General features: G+C 39.2%; 1 non-coding gene across 1 annotated transcript; it reads left to right on the top strand.

Annotated features, from left to right (window-relative positions):
• Positions 1 to 13,760: 13,760 nt before the first annotated feature.
• LOC148580823 (small nucleolar RNA R71) lies at positions 13,761 to 13,868 on the top strand. Its single transcript, XR_015895664.1, has one exon. It is a non-coding gene; the product is annotated as a small nucleolar RNA R71 (small nucleolar RNA).
• Positions 13,869 to 23,919: the final 10,051 nt, after the last annotated feature.

Here is a 23,919-nt window from a genome sequence, read left to right as displayed (position 1 = left end):
TTCTCATCATGGTCAGGAACATAAGATTTATGCTAGCTTCCAAATCACACAAAGCTTTCTCAATGGTGATGTCTCCTATGATGCAGGGAATTTGGAAACTCCCTGGGTCTTTCAGCTTTTGAGGCAGCTTCTTCTGTATGATGGTGCTGCATTCTTCAGTCAAGATTATGGTCTCTTTTGCTTCCCAGTTCCTCCTTTTGGTTATAAGCTCCTTCAAAAATTTAGCATAGAGTGGCATTTGTTCTAATGCCTCAGTAAATGGTATGTTAATTTGGAGCCTCTTGAAGATCTCTAGGAACTTAGAAAACTGGCCATCCTTCCCATCTTTTCCCAGTCTTTGTGGGTATGGTGCCCTTGGCACATAAGGCTTCAAGACTGGTTTTGGTGGAGGTGGAGCAGGGATTTATTCTCCATCCTTGTTCTCATGCTTTGCTGCAACTACTTCATGCTTGTCTTTGCTTTGGGTTCCTTCTTCTACAACCTTCCCACTTCTTAGAGTAATGGCTTTGCATTCCCCTCTTGGGTTAGCCATGGTATTACTAGTAAATGTGTGTGTGGGAAGTGGGATTTGCTTGGACAAAATCCCCACTTGTGCTTCCAACTTTGAGATTGTTGCGCCTTGATTTTTCAGATTTGACCTATATTCCTCTGGATTAGCATCTATCATTTTGTCAGTTTGTGCTTGTCTGTCCATGAGGGTGGAGACTGCTTCTGTAATTTGTGAGGATAGTTGTGCTATTGCAGCTTCCATTTTCTCAAAGTTGCTCTTGATCTCACATAATTGCATAGTTGAGAATGGTGTATCTTGATTGAGGTTGTTGTGTGTGGGTTGGTTACTATGGTATGATGTGTTTTGTGAGTTGTGGTAGGGTCTATGGTTCCCTGTTTGATGGTTGGGGTTGAGGTTGAAATGCTGATTTGATGAATAAGGCTTGTTGTGGTCCTGGTTGTGGTTTTGTTGATTTTCCCACCCAAAGTTTGGGTGGTTCTTCCAACCTGGATTGTATGTCTTAGAGTGTAGGTCATATGGTGGTTTGGATAAATTGTTCACATAATTGGCTTGTTCCTAGTCACCTTCAGATTCTGGTGCGTTCCCTTCTTGTTGAAGAGTTTGGTCTTGAATGACTGAGGCTTGGTTGGCCTCCATCTTTTTGGTTAGAGCTGCTATTTGAGCTGTAATCACTTTGTTCTGAGCTAACAAAGCATCTACAGAGTTGAGCTCTAGCACTCCTTTCTTCTGAGTCCTCTCTGAAGCATAGAAATATTCATTTTTAGCTATAGTCTCAATGACATCTATGGCCTCTTCAATGGTTTTCTTCTTGTTGAGTGAGCCTCCTGAAGAATGGTCCACAGCCTTCTTTGCTTCAAAAGATAGTCCCTCATAAAAGATATGTAGTTATACCCATTCATTGAACATTTCTGGTGGGCATCTTCTTGTTAGATCTTTGAATCTCTCCCAGGCCTCAAAAAGTGTTTCTCCATCTTGTTGTCTGAAAGTTTGCACCTCAGCTCTCAGCCTATTGATTCTTTGTGAGGGGTAAAATCTTGCAAGGAATCTGTTCATGACCTCCTCCCATGTAGTTAGGCTGTCCTTGGGGAATGATTCCAACCACTTTGCTGCCTTATCTCTGAGTGAGAAAGGGAACAAGAGTAGTTTGTAGATGTCGGGGTGTACCCCGTTAGACTTTACAGCATCACATATCCTCAAGAACGAGCTGAGATGTTGATTAGGGTCTTCTTGGGCACTTCCTCCATATGAGCAATTATTCTGAACAAGTGTGATGAGCTGAGGTTTCATCTCAAAATTATTGGCATGAATTGTTCGCTTGAGGATGCTTCTGCCACAATTTCCTGGGTTTGGGTTGATGTAGGAGCCTAAGACTCTCCTTTCTTGCCCATCATGATTTACTGGGCCTTTTCTAGCATTGTGAGCTTCTTTCCTGGGTTTGTTTCAAAATACTCTTCCTCTTCCTCAGCACCAACAACTCCTTTCCCTCTTGCTTCCCTCCTTAATCTAACGAAGGTCCTCTCAGGTTCAGAATCAAAGGAAGTTGAAGCACCGCTTCTTCTACCTGTCATACAACCAATAAGGCAAAAATCAAGAAAGAAAATGAATGAAGAAATTACTCTTGTTAGAGTGGTTGTTAGTGTGAGTGGTGCAATTAATCGAACAGTTAGAGGAGTGGGAATATGTAATAAAAAAACTCAAGGAAGAAAGAAATAGAACTCAAAATAAAAGAAAATAAAAAAATGCTAAATAAAATAAAATAACAAGGAATTTAAATTGCTTAATCTAGCTCTTCAATCAATTTAATCACTGTCAAATTTAAGCCAATCCCCGGCAATGGCGCCATAAAACTTGATGACCGAAATTCACACCCCATTCAAAATTGGTGAATTAGTCCTTTTGGCAAGCGCACCAAAATTATCGTCAAGTAATAACCCACAGAGGAGTGGGATCGTATCCACAGAGATTGGCAAATTCGAGCAGTTTTAATCAATTGATGAATTAGTCAAGCGGATCAATAGGATTGTAGAGTGCAGAATTGTAAATGACATAAATGTAAATGACTAGAATATAAAGAAAAGCAATAAAGTGCAGAAATATAAATGGCAGAAAGTAAAGGGCAGAATCATAAATGACTTGAATGTAAATGGGAATGGGGAATTGCTGAATGTAAAAATAAGCAGTAAAGAAATGGATAGATAAGAATGGGGAAATTTATTGAGATTGGGAGATGTTGTCTCTTTAGATTGAATCTAGCTTATATCCCCTTCAATCATGCAACTCATTGACCTCTTGGCAATCATGATTGATTGAGCCCCAATCCCTTGGTGACTCAATCTCTCAGATCTTGATCAATAGCCAATTCCTTGGTCTAATTGCTCATGAAGAGAGATATGCTTGGTCCCTGATTATACCACACACCATTATAGGTCCAAGTAGAGGGAGGATTATATGTCACATATCCAAACACCAAAACCCAGATTCTACTCTAGTGTGAGAAGGGATTTCAAGCATGGTTTCATGTTTCCTTTCCCAAGGTTCCCATGAAACCCAATTGCATTCAATCTCTTTCCCAAGATAATTGAATACTAAGCATTAAGAACGAAATTCCTTATAGCAAATCAAAGAGAAGATGAAGAGAAGAAGGATTTCACTATCATCAATCCATCATGTACAACAGAGCTTCCTCTCTCAATGAGAGGGAAGTTAGCTACTCATAGCTCAAAAAGTACTCAAAAGTGAAGTGTAAAAGTGGATCTAAAACTGACTGCTTAACCCCCTTCTTCAGTACTCCTTGGGGGTATTTATACAACTCCTAGTAAAATAAAAGAATTACAAAAGTGAAAAAGGAAAATTACATTTGGGAGGGAAAAGAAAACACTCAATAAGCATGACTTCTCAGCTGGCGTGTGGCTGGCGCTTTTCTGGTGTGTCACGTGCCCTTCATTTTCAGCTTGGTGTGCCACACCTACTCCTTCAAGTGGCACGCTCTTCCCTCTCTCAACCTTGGCGTACCACGCCTTCGAACTCAAGTGGCACGCCCCTTGCCTTTCTCACTTATCTTTGCCTCTGGAAACTTGTACTGACGTGCCACGCCCAAGGTCTAGCATGCCACGCCCAAGGTCTGGCGTGCCACGCCCAAGGTCTGGCGTGCCACGACCTTGCTTTATGCTTGGCTAGGCTTCTCTGGAAAGTTGAACTAGCGTGGCACACCCAGTGGCATGCCCCTTGCCTTTCTCACTTCTCTTTGCCTCTGGAAACTTATACTGACTTGCCACGCCCAAGGTCTGGCGTGCCACGCCCTTGCTTTATGCTTGGCTAGGCTTCTCTAGAAAGTTGAACTAGCGTGGCACGCCCAGAGTCTGGTGTGCCACGCCTCTTTTGTGAGTAAGTGGTTCCTCTGTTTGGCGTGCCACGCCACGAGCTCAAGTGGCACCCCCCAATGCTTCTCTCTGAATGAGACTGGTGTTCCACGCCTGGTTGCTCAAGTGGCATGCCTAAGTGAAGAATGGTGCATGGCGTGCCACGCCTTCGATACCAAGTGGCACACCCCATGTAATTGGCCTCCTTCATCCTCTCTGGAAACTTATACCTGCGTGCCACGCCTAAAGGCTGGCGTGCCACGCCCATGATCTTGTCTTGGTTCAAGTAGTTGGCGTGCCACGCCTCAATCTTCAAGTGGCACACCATAGTGAAATGCTAAGGTTGGCGTGCCACGCCTTCGATACCAAGTGGCACGCCCAGTCCTTGCTTTTGGTCCTTTGTCCATTGGCGTGCCACGCCTGGTTGCTCAAGTGGCACGCCCAGTCTTCAATGGCCTTCAGCCCCTTCTTTGGATTGTTGTACCAGCGTGCCACGCCATGCTGCTCAAGTGGCATGCTCATGGATTTGTGAACTCTTCAAGCTTGGCGTGCCACGCCTGGGTTCTCAAGTGGCACGCCCAAGTGACTTCTTGGGGCTGGCGTACACTTCTTCGACCTCAAGTGGCACGCCATAGTGAAGGTTCTTCTTGGAATGGTGAGTTGGCGTGCACGCCCCTTTGCTCAAGTGGCACGCCCATAGTAATTGATGGGCCAGGCGTGCCACGCCCAGCTTGGTGTGCCACGCCCCTTTGATGTCATCTATTGTAGCTCTCTGGAATTTTGTATTAGCATGACACGCCCAGTCTCTGGCGTGCCACGTTCACGTGCATGATTGGACTTCTTCTCTGGACTTTAGTACTGGCGTGCCACGCCAGTGCATTTTTGTGGCGTTTGCTTCAAGTGGCACGCCAGTTTCACACGCCCAGCTTCTTGCTTGTCTTCTACCCAATTTTTGATGCTTTTCTCACCTGAAATTCAGCACAACTATTCTCAAGGTAGTGTACCATAATACTCATCAAATAATGCATGAATTGTACTGATCAAATGAGATTTATGCTCTTTTATGGTCTTCTTTATGCAAGAAAGAAGGGTAGATGATGCAAGTCATCAGATGTTATGTGTATATATATGTATATAGTTATTATCTAGCTATATCTAGCGGTAATCTAAGTAAAGATCTTTACTCTAATAAAGGCTGGATAACCGAATGATATTAACTATTGAGATGTATGTAAGTGTGGTTGTTTATAACTTTGGTATTTCTTATTATATGTGAATTGATTATGAATGATTCTATTTATTAACCCAAATGATTTTAAAAATCAAAGTACCTCAAAAAATAACTACGTTTTTTACAACGAATCAGGCTCATATAATAAATAATAGATAATAATTAGGAAGACAAGTTGGTAGCGCTCAGTTTCTAGTATGATCATGACGTACCAGAAATTGGGTCGTTACAGTACCTATCACAGATTTGAACCTGTTACATCATGGACGCCATTCTTTACTGATCAGCTTCTGGAAGTGATTCCAAAGCAGTTAACATGCTCTTATCCATGATTCAATTCAATTCAACTCAACCTAGTGTTCTTCATTCACATTAATCAAATATATCACACACCTCAAGCAATTATAGTACATCCACTTCAATCTTGTTAATTAAAATAAAATAGTAATAAAACGACCTGTGGAGACAGAATCTCTGGACCAAGACAGAGGGAGCAAAGGCAACCGGGGAGTTTGGAGAAGAAACTCAAACCCCAGGAACAAAATTAAAACCAGTTAACTAACAATGATATAGGATGAAATAATCACAAACAGCACAATCTAATCATAATTAAGTCACAAAAGCACAAAGAACAGCAGGACAGCAGCATATTTACAATGAATAATCACAAACAGCAGTAAGAGCTAATCAATAATCAATTAATCAATGAATGAAAAATTGAAAACATAAATCATTCAAGAATAATTCAAAGATCAATAACCCTTAGGAACAGAGCAAAAAACCGAACAATGTCATTACACTATTACAGTGAGCCACGAACAGAGCATGGACCTTCGAAGATGGTGAGCTGGCGACAAACACGACGAAGGACGATGGCAAAGAGCTGCGAAAGAGGACTGGAATGCTAACATTGGCGAACGAGGGATCGAGGGACCTCGAGAACGACAAACCTAGTGGCGATCTTGAGCGCGACGGGTGGTGACGGTGAGATTGATGGCAGCGCAATGGAGGCTATGGTTTTCACAACCTTATAAGGAAGAGCTACGAGATGGATGAACGGCGGCAGAGCATGACTAAGAACGATGAGCAGACGAGTGAGACGGTGACAGTGGTGCACGACGAAGGAGGGCACAATGACGGGGAGATTGAAGATGTGGCTAGGGTTTTGTTATTTGGTGCTCTGGTAGGAAAGAAGGAATGATGAAGTTAGAGTGTAGGGCCTCGATGATGGGAAGAAATAAAGAAACAAAAAAATTCACTAAGTGTCCCATACATGTGTATTTGGCATTTTTACATTAGGTAGCGCTTTTAAAGCCCACCCAAAACTTAACAAATATGCTACTCTTTAAAAGCGCTTCCTTTGGTATGAAAATTGTATCTATAGATATCAATATAAGGCTACGCTTTATAAGTGATTTTTATTATATCTAAGGCTACACTTTTTAAATGATGCCACAGTTGTATTTCCATTCTCTTATAAAAAGGGAACACAAAGAAAAGCGTAGCACTTTTCAAATGTAGCTAAAAAAAAGTGTGGCTGAATGGGTATTTTTCTTGTAGTGAGTGTGGCGTTCTATGTTTGAACGCAACGTTGCTCTGTACTAACCCTCTTTCTCTTCATTTTCTCACCTGTATTCAATCAAAACAGCAATCAAAGTCTCACCAAAATCATAAGGATTTTCATCATTCATAATAATCACTCAATTCTTGCATAAATCTCATGATTTTGAATAAAATAAATGATGTTTGATTGAATTACAATAATCATGAAATTCCACTCCAACCACTTAATTATTGTGAAAGAAAGTGCATAAAACCTAATGAAACAATTGAAAAATGCTTGTGAAACTAGCATAAGATGACTTGTCATCACAACACCAAACTTAAATCTTAAGCAAGCACTAAAACATGAGAAGAAATGAAAGAAAATAGAAAATCATATATGTCCTTATTCAGCAGATAATTGAATTTGGTTCATGGGGTTTTATGCAGAAAGAATGCAGCTCAATTATTATCAGCTTCTGGTGTGCGAAATCATGATCATTCCATTCCTTGGTAATGGCGCTAAAAACTCAATACGCACGTTCATGATCTTATATCTATTTCACAACTTCGTACAACTAACCAGCAAGTGCACTGGGTCGTCCAAGTAATAAACCTTACGTGAGTAAAGGTCGATCCCACGGAGATTGTCGGCTTAAAGCAAGCTATGGTCACCTTGTAAATCTCAGTCAGGTGGATTAAATTGTATTAAGAAATTATAGTGGATGAAAATTAAATAAAATATAAAATAGGATAGTGGTACTTATGTAATTCATTGGTGAGAATTTCAGATAAGCGTATAGAGATGCTTTCGTTCCTCTGATCTCTGCTTTTTTGCTGTCTTCATCCAATCAATCCTACTCCTTTCCATGGCAAGCTTTATGTAGGGCATCACCATTGTCAATGGCTACATCCCATCCTCCTGTGAAAATGGTCCAATACGCTGTCACTGCATGGCTAATCATCTGTCGGTTCTCGATCATACTGGAATAGGATTTACTATCCTTTTGCGTCTGTCACTACGCCCAGCACTCGCGAGTTTGAAGCTCGTCACAGCCATCCCTTCCCAGATCATACTCGGAATACCACAGACAAGGTTTAGACTTTTCGGATCTCAGGAATGGCCATTCATGGGTTCTAACTTATACCACGAAGACACTAATAACTCGGACTCGGTCCTCTGTATTAGATATCCAAGAGATATCCATTCAATCTAAGGTAGAACGGAAGTGGTTGTCAGGCACGCATTCATAAGTTGCGAATGATGATGACTGTCACGATCCTCACATCCATCATATTGAAGTGCGAATGAATATCTTAGAAGCGGAATAAGTTGAATTGAATAGAAAAATAGTAGTACTTTGCATTAATCTTTGAGAAACAGCAGAGCTCCACACCTTAATCTATGGTGTGTAGAAACTCTACCGTTGAAAAATACATAAGTGAAAGGTTCAGGCATGGCCAAATGGCCAGCCTCCATGATCCAAGAACTAAACATCCTAAGATGTCTAATACAATAGTAAAAAGTCCTATTTATACTAAACTAGTTACTAGGGTTTACAGAATTGAGTAAATGATGTAGAAATCCACTTCCGGGGCCCACTTGGTGTGTGCTTAGGCTGAGCATTGAGCTTTACACGTGTAGAGGCTTCTCTTGGAGTTGAACGCCAGTTTGTAGCCTGTTTATGGCGTTGAACTCCACTTTGCAACCTGTTTCTGGCGTTTGACTCCAGAATGTAGCATGGAACTGGCGTTGAACGCCAGTTTACGTCGTCAATCCTTATTCAAAGTATGGACTATTATATATTGCTGGAAAGCCCTGGATGTCTACGTTCCAACGCAATTGGAAGCGCGCCATTTAAAGTTCTGAAGCTCCAGAAAATCCACTTTGAGTGCAGGAAGATCAGAATCCAACAGCATCTGCAGTCCTTCTTCAACCTCTGAATCTGATTTTTGCTCAGGTCCCTCAATTTCTGCCAGAAAATACCTGAAATCTCAGAATTACACACAAACTCATAGTAAAGTCCTGAAATGTGAATTTTAATTAAAAACTAATAAAAATATACTAAAAACTAACTAAATTATACTGAAAACTATGTAAAAACAATGCCAAAAAGCGTATAAATTATCCGCTCATCACAACACCAAACTTAAATTATTGCTTGTCCCCAAGCAACTGAAAATAAAATAGGATAAAAAGAGGAGAATATACTATAAATTCCAAAATATCAATGAAACATAGCTCCAATCAGATGAGCGGGACTTGTAGCTTTTTGCCTCTTGAATAGTTTTGGCATCTCGCTCTATCCATTGAGGTTCATTATGATTAGCATCTATAGGAACTCTAAATTCAGATAGTGTTATTGATTCTCCTAGTTCAGTATGTTGATTCTTGAACACAGCTACTTTATGAGTCTTGACCGTGGCCCTAAGCACTTTGTTTTCCAGTATTACCACTGGATACATAAATGCCACAGACACATAACTGGGTGAACCTTTTCAGATTGTGACTCAGCCTTACTAAAGTCCCCAATTAGAGGTGTCCAGGGTTCTTAAGCACACTCTTCTTTTGCTTTGGTCCTTGACTTTAACTGCCCAGTCTCAAGTTTTCACTTGACACCTTCACGCCACAAGCACATGGTTAGGGACAGCTTAGTTTAGCCGCTTAGGCCAGGATTTTATTCCTTTAGGCCCTCCTATCCACTGATGCTCAAAGCCTTGGATCCTTTTTATTACCCTTGCCTTTTGGTTTTAAGGGCTATTGGCTTTTTGCTTTTGCCTTTTGGTTTTAAGAGCTTTTGGCTTTTTCTGCTTGCTATTTCTTTTTTTTCTTTCTATTTTTTTTCGCCAATTTTTTTTTCTGCAAGCTTTTGTATTCACTGCTTTTTCTTGCTTCAAGAATCATTTTTATGATTTTTCAGATTATCAAATAACATGTCTCCTTTTTCCTTATTCTTCAAGAGCCAACATATTTAACATTCATAAACAACAACTTCAAAAGACATATGCACTGTTCAAGCATTCATTCAGAAAACAAAAAGTATTGTCACCACATCAAAATAATTAAACTAGTTTCAAGGATGAATTCGAAACCATGTACTTCTTGTTCTTTTGTAATTAAAACATTTTTCATTCAAGAGAGGTGATGGATTCCTAGGACATTCATAACTTTAAGGCATAGACACTTAAATACTAGTGATCATGAAGACAAAAACATAAACAGACATAAAGCATAAAAATCGAAAAACAAGAAAATAAATGAACAAGGAGATTAAGGAATGAGTCCACCTTAGTGAGGGTGGCGTCTTCCTCTTCTTGAAGAACCAATGGTGCTTTTGAGCTCCTCTATGTCTCTTCCTTGTCTTTCTTGCTCCTCCCTCATAGCTCTTTGATCTTCTCTAATTTCATGGAGGATGATAGAGTTTTCTTGATGTTCCACCCTTAATTGTCCCATGTTGAAACTTAATTCACCTAGGAAACTGTTGATTTGTTCCCAATAGTTTTGTGGAGGAAAGTGCATCCCTTGAGGCATCTCAGGGATTTCATGGTGAGGAATTTCCTCATGCTCATGTTGAGGTCCATGCTCTCTTGTTTGCTCAATCTTTTTCTTAGTGATGGGCTTATCCTCTTCAATGAGGATGTCTCCCTCTATGTCAACTCCAGCCGAATTGCAGAGGTGACAAATGAGGTGAGGAAAGGCTAACCTTGCTAAAGTGGAGGTCTTGTCAGCCACCTTGTAGAGTTCTTGAGGTATAATCTCATGAACTTCCACTTCCTCTCCAATCATGATACTATGGATCATGATGGCCTGGTCTATAGTAACTTTAGACCGGTTGCTAGTAGGAATGATTAAGCATTGAATGAACTCCAACCATCCTCTAGCCACTGGTTTGAGGTCAAGCCTTCTTAGTTGAACCGGCTTGCCTTTTGAGTCAATTTTCCATTGAGCTCCTTCCACACATATGTCTATGAGGACTTAGTCCAGCCTTTGATCAAAGTTGACCCTTCTTGTGTAGGGGCCTGCGTTCTCTTCCATCATTGGCAAGTTGAATGCCAGCCTCACATTCTCCGGACTGAAATCTAAGTATTTCCCTCGAACCATGGTGAGCCAATTCTTTGGGTTCGGGTTCACACTTTAATCATGGTTCCTAGTAACCCATGCGTTTGCATAGAACTCTTGAACCATTAAGATCCCGACTTGTTGAATGGGGTTGGTTAGAACTTCCCAACCTCTTCTTTGGATTTCAAGTCGGATCTCCGGATACTCATTCTTTTTTGAGTTTGAAAGGAACCTCAGGGATCACTTTCTTCTTGGCCACAACTTCATAGAAGTGGTCTTGATGAACCTTAGAGATGAATCTCTCCATCTCCCATGATTCAGAGGTGGAAGCAATTGCCTTCCCTTTCCTCTTTCTAGAGGTTTCTCTGGCCTTAGGCGCCATAAATGGTTATGGAAAAACAAAAAGCGATGCTTTTACCACACCAAACTTAAAATGGTTGCTCGTCCTCGAGCAAAAGAAAAGAGAAAGAAGTAGAAGAAGAAGGAAAATGTAGGAGATGGAGGGAGAAGGTGGATTCGGCCAAGGGGAAGAAGAGAGGGTTGTGTTGTGTGAAAATGAAGAAGGAATGAGGGGTTTATATAGGAGTGAGGAGGGGTTAGGGTTCGGCCATTTAGGGTTGGGTTTGGGAGGGAAATTATTTTGAATTTAAAGGTAGGTAGGGTTTTTGGGGAAGAGAGGATGGATGTGAGTGGTGAAGAGGTGATGGAAAAGAGTGATTGAGTTGATTGGTGAGGGGTATTTGGGGAAGAGAGTTATGAAAAGGTGTGAAGAGGAGAGAAGAAGTAGGTGGGGCTTCTGTGGGGTCCACAGATCCTGAGGAGATCCTGTGGGGTCCACAGATCCAGTGGGGCCAAGGACTTTAATCATCCCTGCTCCAATTAGGCGTGTAAATGCCCTCTGTAGGCAATCCTGGCGTTTAACGCCAGATTGCAGCATTTTTCTGGCGTTAAACGCCACTTCCATGCTTGTTTTGGGCGTTCAACGCCAGTCTGCAGCATGTTTCTAGCGTTGAACGCTAGTTTTTCTTTGGGGTGCATTCCTGGCATTTAAACGCCAGAATGCTGCTTGTTTCTGGCGTTTAACGCCAGTTTCATGCTCTGTTCTGGCATTAAACACCAGCCAGATGCTCCTTACTGGCGTTTAAACGCCAGTAAGCCCTGCTTCCAGGGTGTTCTGTTTTCAATGCTGTTTTTCATTCTATTTTTGATTTTTCAGTAGTTCTTGTGACTCCACATGATCATCAACCTAATAAAACATGAAATAACAAAGAGAAAATAAAATAAAAATGATTAAATAATATTGGGTTGCCTCCCAACAAGCACTTCTTTATTGTCAATAGCTTGACAATGAGCTCTCATGGAGTCACACAGGTGATCAGGTCAATTTTATAGACTCCCAACACCAAACTTGGAGTTTGGATATGGGAATTCAACACCAAACTTAGAGTTTGGCTGAGGCCTCCCAACACCAAACTTAGAGTTTGATTGTGGGGGCTTTGTTTGACTCTGTACTGAGAGAAGCTTTTCATGCTTCCTCTCCATGGGTACAGAAGGAGATCTTTGAGTTTTAAACAAAAGGTTATCCTCATTCAGTTGAAGGATCAATTCTCCTCTGTCCACATCAATCACAGCTCTTGATGTGGCTAGGAAGGGTCTTCCAAGGATGATAGATTCATCCTCTTCCTTCCCAGTCTCTAGGATTTTGAAATCAGCAGGGATGTAAAGGTCTTCAACCTTTACTAACATGTCCTCTACTAGTCTATAAGCCTGTTTTCTTGAGTTGTCTGCCATCTCTAGTGAGATTCTGGCAGCTTGCACCTTAAAGATTCCCAATTTCTCCATTACAGAGAGGGGCATGAGGTTTATCCATGACCCAAGGTCACACAGAGCCTTCTCAAAGTTCATGGTGCCTATGGTACAAGGTATTAAGAACTTTTCAGGATCCTGTTTCTTCTGAGGCAATGTCAGTTGATCTAGATCACTTAGTTCATTGGTGAGCAAGGGAAGTTCATCTTCCCAAGTCTCATTACCAAATAATTTGGCATTCAGCTTCATGATAGCACCAAGGTACTTGGCAACTTGCTCTTCAGTAACATCCTCATTCTCTTTAGAAGAAGAATATTCATCAGAGCTCATGAATGGCATAAGGAGGTTCATTGGAATCTCTATGGTCTTTAGATGAGCCTCAGAGTCCTTTGGTTCCTCAGAGGGAAGCTCCTTATTGATCTCTGGACATCCCAGGAGGTATTCCTCACTGGGATTCACGTCCTCTTCCTCCCTTGCAGGTTCGGCCATGATGATCAATTCAATGGCCTTGCACTCTCCTTTTGGGTTTTCTTCTGTATTGCCTAGGAGAGTACTAGGAGGGATTTCAGTGATCCTTTTATTCAGCTGGCCCACTTGTGCCTCCAAATTTCTAATGGAGGACCTTGTTTCATTTATGAAACTTAATGTGGCCTTAGATAGATCAGAGACTATGTTTGCCAAGTTAGATTGATTCTACTCAGCATTCTCTGTCTTTTGCTGACTGGATGATGGAAAAGGCTTGCTATTGCTAACCCTGTTTCTTCCACCATTATTAAAGCCTTGTTGAGGCTTTTGTTGATCCTTCCATGAGTGATTTGGGTGATTTCTCCATGAGGGATTATAGGTGTTTTCATAGGGTTCACCCATGTAATTCACCTTTGCTATTGCAGGGTTCTCAGGATTATAAGCTTCTTCTTCAGAAGATGCCTCTTGAGTACTGTTGGATGCAGCCTGCATTCCATTCAGACTCTGAGAAATCATATTGACTTGCTGAGTCAATATTTTATTCTGAGCCAATATGGCATTCAGAGTATCAATTTCAAGAACTCCCTTCTTCTGAGGCGTCCCATTACTCAGAGGATTCCTCTCAGAAGTGTACATGAACTGGTTATTAGCAACCATGTCAATGAGTTCTTGAGCTTCTGCAGGCGTTTTCTTTAGGTGAATGGATCCACCTGCAGAAGTATCCAATGACATCTTAGCTAATTCAGACAGACCATCATAGAATATATCTAGGATGGTCCATTCTGAAAGCATGTCAGAAGGACACTTTTTGGTCAGTTGCTTATATCTCTCCCAAGCTTCATAGAGGGATTCACCTTCTTTCTGTCTAAAGGTTTGAACATCCACTCTAAGCTTACTCAGATTTTGAGGAGGAAAGAACTTGGCTAAGAAAGCCATGACCAGCTTATCCCAAGAGTTCAGGCTATCTTTGGGTTGAGAGTCCAACCACACTCTAGCTCTGTCTCTTACAGCAAACGGAAAAAGCATAAGCCTGTAGACCTCGGGATCAACCCCATTGGTCTTAACAGTATCACAGATGTGCAAAAATTCAGTTAAGAACTGAAAAGGATCTTCAGATGGAAGTCCATGAAACTTGCAGTTCTGCTGCATCAGAGAAACTAATTGAGGTTTCAGCTCAAAATTGTTTGCTCCAATGGCAGGAATGGAGATGCTTCTTCCATGTAAATTGGAATTAGGTGCAGTAAAGTCACCAAGCATCCTCCTTGCATTATTCTTATTTTTGGCTGCCATCTCCTCTTTCCTGTAAGGTTGTCTCTCGATTGTTGTATTTTAGCTTCTCTTAGTTTCCTTTTCAGAGTCCTTTCAGGTTCATGATCTGCTTCAACAAGAATGTTCTTGTCTTTCTCCTGCTCATATGACAAAGAAGGGAATAACAAAGAAAATATGGAATCCTCTATGTCACAATATAGAGATTCCTTTGCGTGAGTAGAAGAAGAAAAGAATGTAATGTAAGGAAAGAGAAGAGAGGAGAATCCAAACACAAGGGTGAGGAGAACAGTGTTCGTAGATGAATAAATAAATAGAAGGAGATGAGAGGTGAGAGAATTTTTGAAAATTAATTAAAATAAAAATTAAAATTTAAAGTTAAATTTCGAAAATAGAAATAAAAAAATTTTTAAAATTAAACTTAGAATTTGAAAATTAAAAATATAAATTAAATTAAATTTAAAATAATTAGTTAATCAAAATGAAATTTTAAAAAAGAGGGAGGTATTTTCAAAAATTTAAGAGAGATTGAATTAGTTAGGTAGTTTTGAAAAAGATATGATTGAAACAAAAAGATAAGATTGATTGAAAAAGATTTGAAAATCAATTTTAAAAAGATAAGAGGTTAGGAAAGAAGTTAAAAAAGATTTTGAAATTGAATTTGAAAAAGATATGATTGAAATAATAAAAAAAGGATATGATTGAAACAAAAGGATATGATTGATTGAAACTTATTTTGAAAAAGATTTGAAAAAGAAATTTAAAAAGATTTGATTTTGAAAACTAAAGTTGATTACTTGACTAACAAGAAACTAAAAAGATATGATTCTAGAGTTTAAAGATTGAATCTTTCTTAATAGGCAAGTAACAACTTGAAATTTTTTCAATCAATCATATTAAATGTTAGTAAAGATTTTGAAAATTAAGAAATAAAATAAGAAAAAGATTTTGAAAATCAAATTTAAAAAGTTTTCGAAAATATGAAGGTAAAATGAAAAAGATTTGATTTTTGAAAAAGATTTTGAAAAGATAAGAATTTTTTTTTAAATTGAAAATTTGATTTGATTCATAAGAAACAATTAAATTTAAAAAGTTTTTGACTAAATCAATTCATATTTTCGAAAATTTTGAGTAAAATAAGGAAAAGATATTTTTTTTATTTTTGAATTTTTTATAAAGAAAGAGAAAAACATGAAAAAGACTCATAACATAAAAATTATGAATCAAAACACACAATGCATGCAAGAACACTATGAATGTCAAGATGAACACCAAGAACACTTTGAAGATCAAGATGAACATCAAGACTTATTTTTGAAATTTTTTTTTTAATGAAAGAAAAACATGCAAGACACCAAACTTAGAAATTTTCAAACTTTAGAAACTAACAGATTAAAAATGCATATGAAAAACAAGAAAAGACACAAAACAAGAAAATATGAAGATCAAACAAGAAGACTGGCCAGGAAGAACTTGAAGATCATGAAGAAAATATGATGAATTTTCGAAAATTCTTGAAAAGAAAAGAAACACATGCAAGACACCAAACTTAAAAATTGACTCTAGACTCAAACACGAAACACAAAAATATTTTTGATTTTATGAATTTGTAAATTTTTTTGTATATTTTTCGAAAATTAATTGGGAAAAAATGAAAAAGAAGAAAAAAAAATTTTTTTTTGTGTTTTTCGAAAATAATAAATAAAAAGATTAAAATTAAAATAAAATTACCTAATCTGAGCAACAAGATGAACCGTCAGTTGTCCAAACTCGAACAATCCCCGACAACGGCGCCAAAAACTTGGTGTGCCAAATCGTGATCACTCCATTTCTTGGTAACGGCGCTAAAAACTCAATACGTACATTCATGATCTTATATCTGTTTCACAACTTCGTACAACTAACCAGCAAGTGCACTGGGTCGTCCAAGTAATAAACCTTACGTGAGTAAGGGTCGATCCCACGGAGATTGTCGGCTTGAAGCAAGCTATGGTCACCTTGTAAATCTCAGTCAGGTGGATTAAATTGTATTAAGAAATTATAGTGGATGAAAATTAAATAAAATATAAAATAGGATAGTGGTACTTATGTAATTCACTGGTGAGAATTTTAGATAAGCGTATAGAGATGCTTTCGTTCCTTTGATCTCTGCTTTCCTGCTATCTTCATCCAATCAATCCTACTCCTTTCCATGGCAAGCTTTATGTAGGGCATCACCGTTGTCAATGGCTACATCCCATCCTCCTGTAAAAATGGTCCAATGCGCTGTCACTGCATGGCTAATCATCTGTCGGTTCTTGATCATACTGGAATAGGATTTACTATCCTTTTGCGTCTGTCACTACGCCCAGCACTCACGAGTTTGAAGCTCGTCACAGCCATCCCTTCCCAGATCCTACTCGGAATACCACAGACAAGGTTTAGACTTTTCGGATCTCAGGAGTGGCCATCCATGGGTTCTAACTTATACCACGAAGACACTAATAACTCGAACTCGGTCCCATGTATTAGATATCCAAGAGATATCCATTCAATCTAAGGTATAAAGGAAGTGGTTGTCAGGCATGCGTTCATAAGTTGTGAATGATGATGACTGTCACAATCATCACATCCATCATATTGAAGTGTGAATGAATATCTTAGAGGCGGAATAAGTTGAATTGAATAGAAAAACAGTAGTACTTTGCATTAATCTTTGAGGAATAGCAGAGCTCCACACCTTAATCTATGGTGTGTAGAAACTCTACCGTTGAAAAATACATAAGTGAAAGGTTCAGGCATGGCCGAATGGCCAGCCCCCATGATCCAAGAACTAAACGTCCCAAGATGTCTAATACAATAGTAAAAAGTCCTATTTATTCTAAACTAGTTACTAGGGTTTACAGAATTGAGTAAATGATGTAGAAATCCACTTCCAGGGCCCACTTGGTGTGTGCTTGGGCTGAGCATTGAGCTTTACACGTGTAGAGGCTTCTCTTGGAGTTGAACGCCAGTTTGTAGCCTGTTTCTGGCGTTGAACTCCACTTTGCAACCTGTTTCTGGCGTTTGACTCCAGAATGTAGCATGGAACTGGCGTTGAACGCCAGTTTACGTCGTCAATCCTTAATCAAAGTATATACTATTATATATTGCTGGAAAGCCATGGATATCTACTTTCCCACGCAATTGAAAGCGCACCATTTGGAGTTTTGTAGCTCCAGAAAATCCACTTTGAGTGCAGGGAGGTCAGAATCCAACAGCATCTGCAGTCCTTCTTCAACCTCTGAATCTGATTTTTGCTCAGGTCCCTCAATTTCAGCTAGAAAATACCTAAAATCACAGAAAAACACATAAACTCATAGTAAAGTCCAGAAAAGTGAATTTTAATTAAAAACTATTAAAAATATACTAAAAACTAACTAAATTATACTGAAAACTATGTAAAAACAATGCCAAAAAGCGTATAAATTATCCGCTCATCAGCTTCCAGATGTGAAATGTCTCTTTGAGGATTAACTAGGGTTGTTGCTATGATGCCTTGCTCTTTTATTGATCCCTGTTAGATTTTTCCTTCTTTCTTTTGCTTCAGAAAGTTATTTCTTAATGGTAGCTCAGTGTCAAGTGTTGCAGCAGCTTTTTGGCTCAATTTTTCTCAACACCTCTTCACTACAGACACTTGGCTCACAATTCTTCTTAGGAACATTAATGCCCAGCACCTCTTTGGATTACTAAATGCATTGTAACTAGGTTGCTCTTGATAATGGACTTTCGGTTGGTAATCCTGGATTAGTTAATCCAAGTTGCCAAGTTTTAAAAGACTCCTCAGAACCTAATTGTCCAAGCAGATCCTAGTACAAAAAGCACCACAGGCATATGTCTTAAGGTCCAAGCTATTGGTGTCTAGCCTTATTACTTGTTTCTTTCATTTTTGTTTCCAATTCTTGGCTTTTCTTTCTTTTTCCTTCTTACTTTTCCTCTTTTTTTTAGGGATACTTATTAATTGAAGGCTTTACAACAGCAACTAAGTTCACACTACAAGAGACATTCTATCCTGTAGCTTTTATTATTGAGCTTATCATCTAATCAAGCAATCACCACCACTGAACTTTTTTTTTACTCATACCACATTGGACAATTACTTTCTGTTTCAACATTTTCTCTTATTTATGCAGGGGGAACAAGACATATATTCAAGCAGATGAAAAATGAGATAGGCACTTTGGCTAGATCACCTAATTTGAAGAATAAAGAGATAGTAAACCAACAAAATGCAGACAGAGACAAACTTCATCATATTTAGCACTTCCAGGCATAAACAGTTGAGGAACAATATGACCTTTTGGCATCTTCTTGCTTAATCCTTCATGGTCCTCCTTAGCTTTTGTGCTTTTCTTGTTGATGATGTACAATTCTTCCAAAAAGTTTCCCAAGCACTTGAAGAATGGTTAATATGCATGAATGTTTGTAGGCTTTTGAACTTACTTTGGTGTGTGAACACCAAACTTAGTCCCTTGTCAATGCCTCTTATGCAACAAATCAACTATATACATGAAACCTTGTGCCTTTGTTACAGGGATCAAAACTAGAAACTAGAAAATAGACAATGGTTGAGTAGTTTCCCTGATTGTTTGGATCTAGTGACCATTTATGCAGACGGTTGAAATGTGTTTTTAAATGAGATTTTTGGTGGAACACCAAACATAACATCCTGCTTTCACCCTTAACTTGTTTTGGTGTGCAATACCAAACTTAGCTCCTTGCAATGCATAGAAATCTACTTAACCTTTTTATTAAAATAGTTAGAAAAAGAAAGCTACCTCTGGTTGGGTTACCTCCCAACAAATGCTTGTTTATTGTCATTAGCTTGACGTCTTCCTTCTTTGCTCATCCCAATTCCTGAACACTCTCTTCTTTGTTCTAAGATCCTCCCAGATAATGCTTAGCTCTTTGGACATTTGCTGTGATTATATCCTTTGTGGCTTCATTCAGGAGTTCAAGGCTTCCAAGTGGGAAGACTTTGGTTATCAGATAGGGGCCAGTCTATTTGGATTTGAGTTTGCAAGGAAAAACCTTGAGCCTGGAGTTATATAGGAGCACTTGTTGTCCTGGTTTGAACTCTCTTTTCAAGATTTTCTTGTCATGCCAGTATGCCACTTTTTAGCTCTCTCCTTGTATATCTTTGTATTCTCATAAGCTTCCAATCTAAATTCATCTAGCTCATTGAGTTGCAATAGCCTTTTCTCTTCTGCTGCTTGAGAATCAAGATTGAGGAGTTTAGTGGCCCAGTAAGCTTTATGTTCTAACTCCACAGGAAGATGACAAGATTTGCCATAGATTAGCTAAAATGGTGACTTCCCGATTGGAGTTTTGAATGTTGTTCTGTTTGCCCATCAGATCGTTGTCCAATTTTCTTGTCCAGTCCTTCCTTGTGATCCCCACTATTTTCTCTAAAATTTTCTTCAGCTCCTTGTTTGCCAATTCAGCCTGGCCATTAGTTTGAGGGTGATATGGTGTGGCTAATTTATGAATTACTCCATATTTGTGACGCAGCTTTTTCATTTGTCTATTGCAAAAATGGCTGCCACCATCACTAATAAGGCCTTTAGGTACCCCATATCTAGTGAAGATGTATCTGTTAAGAAATTAAAGGATAATTAGTGCATTACATGTGGTTGTGGCTATATCTTCTACCCATTTGGAGACATATTCCACTGCTACCAGAATGTATTTGAAAGAATAGGATGGAGGGAAGGGGCCCATTAAGTCCATACCCCAGAGATCAAACAGCTTTACTTCCAAAATGAAGTTTTGAGGCATTTCATTCCTTTTTGTAAACCCTCCAGCTCCTTGACATTCATTGCATTGATGCACAAACTCTCTGGCATTTTTGAATATAGTTGGCCAATAGAATCCACTTTGAAGTACTTTGGCTGCTGTTCTTTCTGGCCTAAAATGTCCATCATAAGATGAACCATGACAATGCCACAGTATGTCTCTCATCTCACATTCAGGGATACACCTCCTAATCATCCCATCTGGACATCTCTTGAATAAGAAAGGCTCTTCCTACAAGAATTTCTTAGCCTCATTATGTAACTTCTTCACTTGTTGCTTGGTAAGCTCTTGAGGGATCTTTCTTCACACCTTATAGTTTGCAATGTCAGCAAATCAAGGTGCTTGCTGGACTTGAAGAAGATGTTCATCTGGGAACTTTTCATTCACTGGTTGTGGTGTATCCTTATTGGCCTCTTGTGGCAATCTTGACAAATGATCTGCTACTTGATTCTCGCTCCCCTTCCTATCTCTCACTTCAATGTTGAATTCTTGTAGCAGCATCACCCACCTGATGAGTATTGGCTTTGCATCCTGTTTAGGCATAAGATACTTGAGAGCAGCATGATCAGTATATACATTAACTTTTGAACCAATCAAGTATTGTCTAAACTTGTCAAATGCATATACAATAGCCAGGAGCTCTTTCTCTATGGTGGTTGATAAGCGGATAATTTATACGCTTTTTGGCACTATTTTTAGTATATTTTTAGTATATTTTTAGTAGAATCTGGTTACTTTTAGGGATGTTTTCATTAGCTTTTATGTTAAATTCACATTTCTGGACTTTACTATGAGTTTGTGTGTTTTTCTATGATTTCAGGTATTTTCTGGCTGAAATTGAGGGACTTAAGCAAAAATCAAATTCAGAGGTTGAAGAAGGACTGCTGATGCTGTTGGATTCTGACCTCCCTGCACTCAAAGTGGATTTTCTGGAGCTACAGAATGCAAAATGGCGCGCTACCAATTGCGTTGGAAAGTCGACATCCAGGGCTTTCCAGCAATGTATAATAGTCCATACTTTGGCTGCGTTTAGACGACGTAAAAGGGCGTTGAACGCCAGTTCTACGTTGCTGTCTGGAGTTAAACGCCAGAAACAAGTCACAAACCAGAGTTGAACGCCAGAAATACGTTACAACCTGGCGTTCAACTCCAGAAAGAGCCTTTGCACGTGTAACATTCAAGCTCAGCCCAAGCACACACCAAGTGGGCCCCGGAAGTGGATTTATGCATCAATTACTTACTTCTGTAAACCCTAGTAACTAGTTTAGTATAAATAGAACTTTTTACTATTGTATTTTCATCTTTGGTCTCAGTTTTAATCTATTATTCATCTTAGGAGACTATTGATCACGTTTTGGGGGCTGGCTTCTCGGCCATGCTTGAACCTTTCACTTATGTAATTTTCATACGGTAGAGTTTCTGCACTCCATAGATTATGGTGTGGAGCTCTGCTGTTCCTCAAGAATTAATGCAAAGTACTACTGTTTTCTATTCAATTCAAATTATTCCGCTTCTAAGATATTCATTCGCACTTCAACATGAATGTGATGAACGTGACAATCATCATCATTCCCTATGAACGCGTGCCTGACAACCACTTCCGTTCTACCTTAGATTGAATGAGTATCTCTTAGATCTCTTAATCAGAATCTTTGTGGTGTAAGCTAGATTGATGGCAGCATTCATGAGAATCTGGAAAGTCTAAACCTTGTCTGTGGTATTCCGAGTAGGATTCAGGGATTGAATGACTGTGACGAGCTTCAAACTCGCGAGTACTGGGCGTAGTGACAGACGCAAAAGGAGCGTGAATCCTATTCCAGCATGATCGAGAACCTCAGATGATTAGCCGTGCTGTGACAGAGCATTTGGACCATTTTCACAAGAGGATGGGATGTAGCCATTGACAACGGTGATGCCCTTACATAAAGCCAACCATGGAAAGGAGTAAAACTGATTGGATGAAGATAGCAGGAAAGCAGAAGCTCAGAGAAACGAACGCATCTCCATACACTTATCTGAAATTCTCACCAATGATATACATAAGTATTTCTATCTTTATTTTCTGTCTATTTATTATTAATTTCAAAAACTCCATAACCTTTGATATCCGCCTGACTGAGATTTACAAGGTGACCATAGCTTGCTTCAAACCAACAATCTCCGTGGCATCGACCCTTACTCACGTAAGGTTTATTACTTGGACGACCCAGTGCACTTGCTGGTTAGTTGTATCGAAGTTGTGAATGAAAAACGATTTATTAAGACGTGTGTACAGAGTTTCTGGCACCGTTGCCTGAGATCACAATTTCGTGCACCAAGTTTTTGGCGCCGTTACCGGGGATTGTTCGAGTTTAGACAACTGACGGTTCATCTTGTTGCTCAGATTAGGTAATTTTCTTTTTGTTTTATTTTCAAAAAAATTTTTCAAAAATCTTTCAAAATTTTCTCCTTTGTTTTCGAAAAAATTTTAAAATAAAAATGTTTTCAAAAATATATTTTTCTTCAGAATATTTAAGAATGAATTCTAGTGTTTCATGAAGCATATTGAAGCCTGGCTGGCTGTAAAGCCACGTCTAGTTCTTTTGAATAGGGAATGTCAGGCGTGTCATGTCTGAGTTACATACTAAAGCTTGGCTGGCTATTAAGCCATGCATGACCCTTTGATTGGAGCTTTAGACTAAAGAGCATAAGATTCCAGGAATTCATATTAAAAATTTTGGAATCCTTATTTTTCTTTTTCAAAATGATTTTCGAAAAAAATTAAAAGAAAATACAAAAAAAAATCATAAAATCATAAAAATCAAAAAAATATTTTGTATTTCTTTGATGCCAGGGCATTTTGGCCAGTTTCACTGACCTTTTCTTTACTGTTTTTAAGGTAGTTTCATGCCTTTTCTTAGGAAATAAGCTAGTTTTGGGTAGATATTCACTTACGTCTTGATTCAAGCATACATTGTGCACTTTACATGATTTCATGAGAATTTTGCATGAATTATATGATAAATTGGATGATGCATGATCCCATGAGTAAGAGCAAGACTTTGATGCACTTTGTTTGATTGATTTCAGGCCAAAAGAAGAAGAGAAGAGCCACGTTAGTAGCTACGTTAGTTACACTAACGTGGGCACTAACGTGGAAGGAAGGAAAGCCACAACGTTAGTGAGAAAAGTTAGTGGCATTAACTTTGAAGAAAGGAAATGGAGCCAACGTTAGTGACACTTAACATTATCACTAACGTTGGACCAAGCTCATAAGTGGCCATGTTAGTTGCCACGTTAACTTAGTTAACGTGGCCTCTAACGTTAAGAAGTAAAGGGGAAGCCAACGTTAGTGACATTCAACTTTATCACTAACGTTGGCCAAGTCACAATAAGCCACGTTAACTCCCACGTTAACCTAGTTAACGTGGAAGCTAACGTGAAGAAACAAGGTGGTCAACAACATTAGTGACACCAAACATTGTCACTAACGTTGGAAGGAACCCACACAAGCCCCAATAAGCCACATTAACTCCCACGTTAACCTAGTTAACGTGGATGCTAACTTGAAGAAGGGAGGTGATCGCCAACGTTAGTGACACCCAACATTGTCACTAACGTTAACTCCCACATTAACTTAGTTAACGTGGGCAAAAGTCCCACCTGGCAGCCTGACCATGCCTTCTTCAAACACGTATAACTTGAGCCACAAAGCTCCAAATGAGGTGATTCTAGTGGCATTGGAAAGTAGGATTCCAGAGCTTTCCAAGCATATATGGCACTATATGGTTAACACTAAATTTGAGGGAGAAAACCTACCCCGAAAGTGCAAAGATGAACATGGTATCAACCTGTAGTAAGGCCAGCTGACCTCTTCACCTTCCAA

Source organism: Arachis ipaensis, chromosome B10 (genome assembly GCF_059453495.1).
Source record: "Arachis ipaensis isolate K30076 ecotype BB chromosome B10, ASM5945349v1, whole genome shotgun sequence".
Classification (NCBI taxonomy): Eukaryota; Viridiplantae; Streptophyta; class Magnoliopsida; order Fabales; family Fabaceae; genus Arachis; species Arachis ipaensis.
Note: the sequence above shows the minus strand (reverse complement) of the source record. Positions and strands in the feature narration are given on the sequence as shown.